The sequence below is a fragment of the Erpetoichthys calabaricus genome, chromosome 3, assembly GCF_900747795.2.
Source record: "Erpetoichthys calabaricus chromosome 3, fErpCal1.3, whole genome shotgun sequence".
In the NCBI taxonomy this organism is placed as follows: domain Eukaryota; kingdom Metazoa; phylum Chordata; class Cladistia; order Polypteriformes; family Polypteridae; genus Erpetoichthys; species Erpetoichthys calabaricus.
Genome location: NC_041396.2, coordinates 224246412 through 224255549, shown reverse-complemented (window position 1 = coordinate 224255549; position 9138 = coordinate 224246412).

Below are 9138 nucleotides of genomic sequence, written 5' to 3'. Positions count from 1 at the left end.
CAAGTGAGGCTCTTCATAAGAAAAGGCAGGCTCTGCATACAGAACTCAGCATCTTGACAACTAAAGAAACTGAACAACTTATTTATAAATCAAGGCATCATTACTACGAACACGGAGAGAAAGCTAATAAGTTTTTAGCTCAACAAATCCACAAGCAAGAAGTTGGCAATGCAATCCCAGTAATCACCAACACTAATGGAGATGAAATAATTGACCATAAAAATATAATGCACACATTTAGAGACTACTATAAAACCTTATATTCTACTGAGTTTAAAGAAGACAACATACAATCTAATGCATTTCTGGATACATTACAGACACCACAGATCCTTTAAGTGCTGAGGAACTGGATAAACCTCTGACCCTATCAGAATTACTAGATGCTATAAAGTCACTTCAAGGTGGGAAATCAGCAGGCCCTGATGGCTACCCAATAGAATTTTATAAGATTTTTTTTTTCCAATCAGCTAGCTCCCCTCTTATTGGCAACATTTACAGAAGCTAGAGACAATCAAATTCTACCTCAAACTTTTCATCAAGCATAAATCACTGTCTTTCCTAAACAAAATAAGGACTAGTTACAATGTGCATCATACAGACCAATTTCACTCCTGAATAATAATGTTAAGATACTCTCAAAAATCATAGCTAGAAGGATGGAGAAAGTGCTGCCCTCAGATCAAACTGGATTTATTAAAGGCTGACACTTATCTTCCAATCTTCGACGCCTGTTTAATGTAATATATTCACCAGCAAAGTCAAACACCCCAGAGATGATATTATCATTGGATGCAGAAAAAGCATTTGATATGATTAAATGGCACTACCTTTTTACTACATTGGAGAAATTTGGGTATTTGTGCATGGATCAAACTACTGTATACCAGTCCAGAAGTCTCAATCTGCATTAACAACATTTGTTCAGACTACTTTAAACTAGAACATGGCACCAGACAAGGATGCCCTTTGTCACCACTGCTGTTTGCAATCGCCATTGAACCACTGGCGGTCCACTGTCAAAATTCTTATCAGATAAAGGGGATTATCCGAGAAGGACTGGAACAGAAAATTTCTCTATATGCAGATGATATTGTTTTATATATATCAGACCCAGAAAACACTGTGCCTGCAGTTTTAACAGCACTTTCAGATTTGCAACAGATTTCTGGTCTCAGAATTAATTTGAATAAAAGTATACTCTTTCCAGTGAATTCACAAGCATATAATATCAGATTGGACACCCTACCTTTTACCATAGCAGATCAGTTTAAATACCTAGGGGTAAATATCACAAGTAAACATAAAGCTCTTTATCAACAAAATTTCGCCGTTTGTATGGAAAAAATTAAGCAAGACTTGCATAGATGGTCAACCCTTCATCTCACTCTAGCTGGAAGAATTAACGCTGTTAAGATGAATATCCTTCCTAAGCTTCTTTTTTTATTTCAAAACATCCCAATATATATCAATAAATCATTATTTAAGCAATTAGATTCAACCATAACCTCATTTATTTGGAACTCAAAACTTCCACGTATCCGAAGAGCGACCCTACAAAGACCTCAGGCAGAAGGTTGCATGGCTCTACCTAATTTTCAGTTTTATTACTGGGCAGCAAACATACAAGCCATAAAAACCTGGACACAAATAAATGCACATACCCAGGCTTGGTCCGCAATAGAAGTAAAATCCTGCAGCACTTCTTTGTATTCCCTGCTCTGTGCTCCAATAAATGCAAGTTATCGCAAATATACTAATAACCCAATTGTGCTTCACTCACTCAGAACATGGAACCAAATTAGAAAGCAATTTAAGATGGAAAATTTTCTATCTGTGGCACCCCTGCGAGAGAACCACCTCTTTCAACCCTCGCAAACATATCCAGTTTTTAATATCTGGAAAAGATTTGGGATTAAATTGCTCAGAGATCTTTATATAGACAACATCTTTGCATCCTTTGAACAATTACATTCCAAATTTAACCTTCCAGCTACACATTTCTTTCACTATTTTCAAATTAGAAACAGAACCTGCCTGATTTTCCTCATCTCGTACCCTCCACCATGCTAGAAAAAATACTGCTCAACCTCGAGGACTTAGACACCATTTCTGCAATTTATAAAATTTTATTAGAGTCCCTTCCTTTTAAAGATCCAAGAGGACAATGGGAAAAAGATCTCTTAATTAATATATCAAAAAAGGAGTGGAAGGTAGCAATGTCGAGAATTCACTCGAGCTCCATATGCGCAAAGCATAGAATTATTCAACTCAAAATTATATATCGAGCTCATCTGTCTCGTTTAAAACTGTCCAAAATGTTTCCAGGGCAAAATCCATCCTGTGAACGCTGCAACCAAGCTCCTGCCTCACTGGGTCACATGTTTTGGGCATGCACCAAATTAATTTCATTTTGGGCCAAAATTTTGATGTGCCTTTCAGACAGCCTTGGTGTCACAATCCCTCCTAAACCATGTGTTTGGTGTTCTTCCAGATGGATTTGAAATGGAGAAGGACAAGCAAACTGTGATTGCATTCACTACACTTTTGGCACGCAGACTGATTTTGTTAAATTGAAAGAATCCTAACTCTCCTCTAATAAGTCAGTGGGAAACCGATGTTTTGTATTATTTGAAATTGGAAAAAATCAAATTCTTAGTTAGGGGATCTGTAAAGAATTTTTTCAAAATTCAGGATTTAATCAATAATATTTTAGAATAAGAAGAATTTTCTTTTCCTTCTCCATTTATCTTTTTTTGCCCTATTAAACTCAATAATTTAGGCATGTTTACAAGCCTTAAGTATTACTCTTTTGGCCATGCTCTCCTTCTCAGGGGTGGGGTTTAAGTTGCTTTCAATCCTATTTTTTGTAAAAATTGATCTATATGTACAAAATGATTACAATAAAATTAATAATAAAAAAAAGTATATAAAGAAGTAAGAAGATGGAAAGGAAGTGATTTAATATTTAACAGGACTGTGAAAGATGACAAGTATCTCTCTATTATAAAAAAAAATGTATCTATTATAAAAAAAAATCCTGTGGGAGGGAATGACTAGTAGACGATATGTGATCTTCACATTAAGATCACGGAAGACAAATAAAAGAACCGCGAGACGAAGGAGAATGGCCATGGAGCGGATATAGAACATGAGATTCTTGCAAGACACACCATACTTACAAGCAATATCAGAGCACGGCCAGCAAAAAAAATCAGTAGTGTAAAGGCACGCAGCACACACAGATCCAGGGGTCTCAGTGCATATAAAGCATATAAAGGACAATACGTTATAAATGAAATGTCGACGACTAAAAGATTGCATTAGCGCAAGAACAAAAGGAAATTAATCACCAGGACCAGATGTAATTGAAAAAGGACAAAGCGAGGTCAGAAATAACAGGCAAAGAGCAGAAAACAAAGTCTTTTCGCCTTCGCATCATTCAATGCACAAAACGTAGATTTACACAATAATGGATCATATGCTATGAGAATCTGTGGTCCTGCAACAGCAAGTTTAATTTCAAAGAAAGCACAATTCGGTCAGCTGTATATTTATGATCACGGAGAAGCGATCACAACACAAGCAGCAGAGACACAAAGTGGCAAAAAGGACAGCGGCTGTACAGGCTTTAAAATGATCAACGGGCAGCGCAATAGCAGCTGCCCCCCTTCCTCTTCACAATGCGAGTAGCGTTATACATCCTGCAAGAAAGAGATTTAACCATGCCCGGGGCCGGAAATAAAGGACAAGTATTGTTTTTACAACATCATGCGAAACAAGGCAGTGAGCCATCATTTAAAACAAGTCCACAGACATCTAACCTACCAGTTGTTAGATTGCTTTTGGCAGACAGGCATCATGTGCTCCCAGCTCTTAAAACAACGACATGTGACTAGCAGAACAGGCAGCTCGCCAGCAGCAGAAAGACAGCAGATGATCTGATGGCTTATCCTTAGCATGCGTTCAGCCGCACCAATGACAACATGAGCAGCGTTATACGTCTTGCGAGAAAGAGATGTAACCACGCATGGGGCCGGAAATAAAGGACAAGTATTGTTTCTACAAAAGTTTTTAAAGTAAAAGTGAAAATAATGCATATGTAACAATTTCCATGAAAACAACAATCTCTTTAAATTGTATATCCGGTAAACCAAACACGGGGGTGGGCAAGCGAAGTGAGCAGGGGGTGGAGCCCTAGTCTTAAAGATTTTAATACCTGCAGCGAAGTCAGAAATCACAAAGTGGGTGGGACTAGAAATAAGTGGGTAGGCAAGCCATAAGCCATTCTGAGGGGTTTAGAGTGGCTTGATTCATTAATGATCAATCGGAGAGGACCCTCTCGAAGTTTAGCACGGTTCGGTTCATGATCTATTGAAGGTTAATGGGGGTGGGTTAGGGGTAGGGTTGGAGGTGATTAGCTAAAATGATTGTCAACTGACAATTAACATAAATCAAACTGAAGTGTGTGGCTAGAAGGCATAGCTTCACCCATTAAAGATACATGGAAGTAAAAACAGCTCTTTGGGTACAGATAAACTGTAATGCACAGTCAGTCTGTTGTACTTTATACCACTAAGTCGTCACCACGGTGCAAAGTGTAATACTGCCCTGTCCTTGCTATAAACTGCAAGTGTGGTCCTTGTTGCATGCGCAGTGGTGCCAATCTTCTACTAGGAGACAATTGCTGTCCCATTTCTAAACATGTCCTATGTTTCTATCACTTAGGGGAGCTGCTCCTTCCCTACATAGTGAACCATTAGTTCACATACAGTTTAGATGCAAGTTGATAACATCGGTTCTTTACAATAATAATTTGCAGATAATGTTAGTTGAATTAATTAGTTTTATATGTGCTTAACTAATTCCTTCCTCATCCATTTATTTCCAGAGAAATGACTTTTTTTGTACTTCTGTAAACTTACCTAAAGTGGCATGAGCAGGGTTCTGTTATGTGCACATGTGTACGCCCGCTCTCCCCAGCTCCTAACTTGCTTGCACTGGGTATCCAAGTGGCTGTCAGATGACTAAAAGAGGAAAAATATAAAATGTGCAAGTTCAAGTAACTGGTCTCAAAGTAAAACTGAAACAATAAACTAATTTGTAGTAGAAGTGACACACAGAATGTTGCCCTGTTTTAAAGGAATACTTTTTGTATTTTTTATTTACCATTTACCTTCTTTACTTTGTACTAGTGGCCAAGAAAAAAATGTAATCTCATGTTGTCTTGAAGAAAGTATAAAAGAGAGGTTTTCATAAATGGGATCGATAGGAAACCAATGACAGATGGTGGCAAATATTGTGAAAAAGTCAATTTAAAAAAGAAAAAAAGTCACGTTACTCATGTCATATAATCCACATATCGTTTATAGCTGCTTACTCAAAGTGTACGAAATGAATTCAAAAATGTTGTTGAATACTTACAAGCTGATAATTCAGGAAGTATGTCGAAAAGAAACTCAAAGACTCACAATAGGGTTTTTTTGAAATGAGGACAGAACTCTTGACCAACAAATGATGGAGAGAAGCGGGCCTTCAAGTTAAAAAGTTTTTCCCATGAGTCTTTGAGTCTTCTGTTAACATAGCCCCAGATAATTTGGGAACTAACTATTTAATAACGTTGTAGCAAAAAGGAATTCATTTTGAACTAAGGACTGTATAAAACACATGAGGATTATGTGACATGAGTAACATGACATTTTTTTTTCTCTTTTACATGAGTGTTTTTCACATTTACCACTGTGCAGATTTTTTTTCTCAGCCATGACTACAAATTTCACATATAATATAAAAACATTAAAAAAAATCACTTTTTGGTGGAGTATTTCTGTAAATTTGCAAATGCTTTTTAATGGGAGATTTTGAAACTTCAAAACATTGTACAGTATGATCTGTTCAAGATATTTAACAAAAATTGAACCATCTCAACAAATTTTCTCAAAAAATAGGTGTGGCACATTTCAATGAAATTGGTCCACAGGAGGCTGCGTTATTTTATATGGACAGACAGACTTACAGGCAGACCTGATAATCTCAATAGGTGCTTCAGGCATTAATATGTGAATGTACCTAAAAAGATAGCCCTAACCAAAAGTCCTTCAGAAGTGATTGATGTTTTTGTAAATTATCTCATAGTTACAACATCTGACTCTGATAAATCCTCATTTTTTATAGGAGGATCCTGATGATACAGTATGCCATGTGATCTTTGTCATGTGACCAGCAATGGGCATCGCAATATTCAACAATATTACCATGGCCATAGTGAAATCTCTGTGAAAGTGACATATGTGACAAGGTGCAGGACTATCCAAGACAGGTACCCAGTGTATGTCTTTTAGATCATAACCCTTCCAATTAACCAAGTAATTAATCTTCTGCATGTCTCTTACAGTCAAAAAAAGTTTGTATTTCAATTCTGAATCCAGACCTACTATAACAGTAAGGCAGGGAGGAGGATGAGGATGTTAATATGTTTAGCTACTTTATCCAAGAGTAAGTTATCACATTTTTGTTTATTAAATATTTTTGTAACAATGAGTCATATTATAAAGTAACAGCAATAACAGAATGCAATTACATGTGTTAGTAGACGACATCAAACACAAGCTTTTTAAATCAGTTTACAATATCATGTAGTTAAAACTATTGTCTTAATATGCTTAGTGGATAATTAACTGTCATATACAGTAAATTTCAATTCAATTGATGTAAAAATGACTTTGATTGATGTGTCAGTGGTGGATGGTCTGTGAGGAAAAATCTCAATTGATATTACTATATGAAAAGAGAAAAGCAACTTAAATAAATTATGCAACTAACTATTAATATCAGTAATTCAGTAAAATTTTTAAAACAAAAAAGAAGTTGGAAAAGAACTGATTTACTGTAAAATGAGAATCCTAAAGGTGACAATTATCTTAAAAGATTTTAATTCCACACAGAATGCAATATGGGCTACATGTATGTGCACACTCTTTACCTGATGTTGAATTAGGGATGCAAGTAGCTGTTGGAAGCATAGAATAGGAAAATATTCCGTAAAAAACACAAGTTAATGTTGTATAGAATGTTTCTCTATTTAAGATGGAGGAGTTTGCCAATGCTTTTCAATGAGACATATTGAAGTTTCAAAACTTTTGTGAAAGGAAATGCCTTGACACAGGAAAAGGTTTGGGGCCACCCGTATACTTGAATAAGGCTGCAAAGAAGTGAAAATTGGTAGTACAGTTGTGTACAGGTTGAGTCCAAAACAGAACTGAGTTCACAAGTGGAAGTTGATTGGTATTTAAGGCAGGTTAGAGGAAGTGATGTCATCGTGGTCGGAACAGGAAGCAACATCATCGGGGGCGGAGAACGGAAGTGACATCATCATGGCCGGAACAGGAAAAAGTGACGTCATCAGGGGCCAGGAACTGGAAGTGACATCATCGTGGCCAGAATAGGGAGCAATGGCATCGAGTCCAGGCAGAATTTCCTGTATTTGGTCTGCACGAGTAAAAGAAAGAGGTTTACTGCACCCCACCACCCCCTGCCTTGGTGTTAAATTACTTTCTTTTGGCCCTTTCAGCTGCTTCCCAGAGTGTCATCTGTTTGAGATAGTGCTACAAAAGTTGAACTGTCCTGACAAATTTATTTGAAGAATATGTGTGCCAAATTAACTGGTTGACTGGGGGGGGGGGGGGCGAGTTTTTTAAAGCAGACAGATGGACATGCTTTTCACATTACGTGCAAATGCACCTAAAAATGAGATGAAAGGCAAAGAAAAGAGCCTAACTTTAAAAAAACAGCAAAAAATAATTCTCTTATGGATATTTGATGGAAATTTGGAAACGTACCCAGTTTTTCTTACATCGGTAAGAACCTAACTTCTGCATAGAGCATACATTCATAACTTTCATTTTGTTTTTGCTTTTTAAAAGTTATTTAGCTTAAGACATGGCCATCTGGGGGGTAGCAGTTTATCTGCTAAGTGTTATTATACAGCCAGAGTTTTATATCTGACTCTTTTCTTTGTATTTCTTTAGATTACCATTCTTTGCAATCTCTTTAGTAAATAATCTTTTTGAAAATGTCATTGTCTTCCTCCTTTTTGAAGCTAATTACTCTTTAGAAAGTATTTTGTGTATGTGTGTTCATATATTCTTTATACCTTTCCAGTCAGATGATGTTTCCACTTTGAGTTTTGTTCCTTGTCCCATATATGTAGTGCATGAGGGTCACAGCAGCTGGAGGACTAACCATAGTGCTGCTTAACAGCCAACAGTCCATAAGATAGCAGCATTGCAGTAAAACTTTTGTTGGATTTGTGGATTATTAAGTGCCTATGTAAGTATTCTTGGTATTTTACTGTTTTTGACTCCTTTTGCTTCTGTTTTTGACCCTAATTGTTAGATTTTTGAACTGGTTTTGTTTATTTTTAAGATTAGCTTTTTAGTCATTACCTGTTGCTCTTTTGCTGTCTTTTGGTTTTTCAGACACCCTTTTCTTAATAAAATCTCTAAACAGTAATTAACATTGATTTTAGTTATTTTGGGCCAGAGATTTTTTGGTTTCCCCTCTCCCTTTGGTGCTTTTGTGACTTTTTTTGCATATTTGAGAAGCGTACCCCCTTTTTGTTGGGCCTGCATAAGCCAGGCACCTTCTTCTAGTGTGTGGAGGTGAATCTTGTTTTAATTTCTAAGGCCTCATTTTAACCCACAGGCTAGATTTTGAAGGGTAAGCCTTATTTTGAATTCAAGTGAATTGGCAATATCATAACACTTAAATTAATAACTTTAGCCCTGTCTTTGATGAAACTTACAAATGTCTCCAGTTTGCACTGTTTATTCAATATGCAAAAGAGAAACAGATTTCTTCAGAATATGTTATGCTGTGAGAGGATTCAGCTCTCTGCAACCCTAGATGGATGGTGTAATAAAATTAGGTGCAGACAATGGGTGATATTCTAAGACATAGATCTCCTCAGATCAACTGAAAAATTAAATATATGACTAAATTGTTAATTGAACATTGAGATGAGAGAGCTTAATGTGTAAAGCTGCAAATGTGGAGAGCAAAGTATAGGAGCAAAAGCACAGAATGCTGGAAGAAGACAGATTTTAATTTCGTTTCACTGTCTGTCACAAATCAAGATTT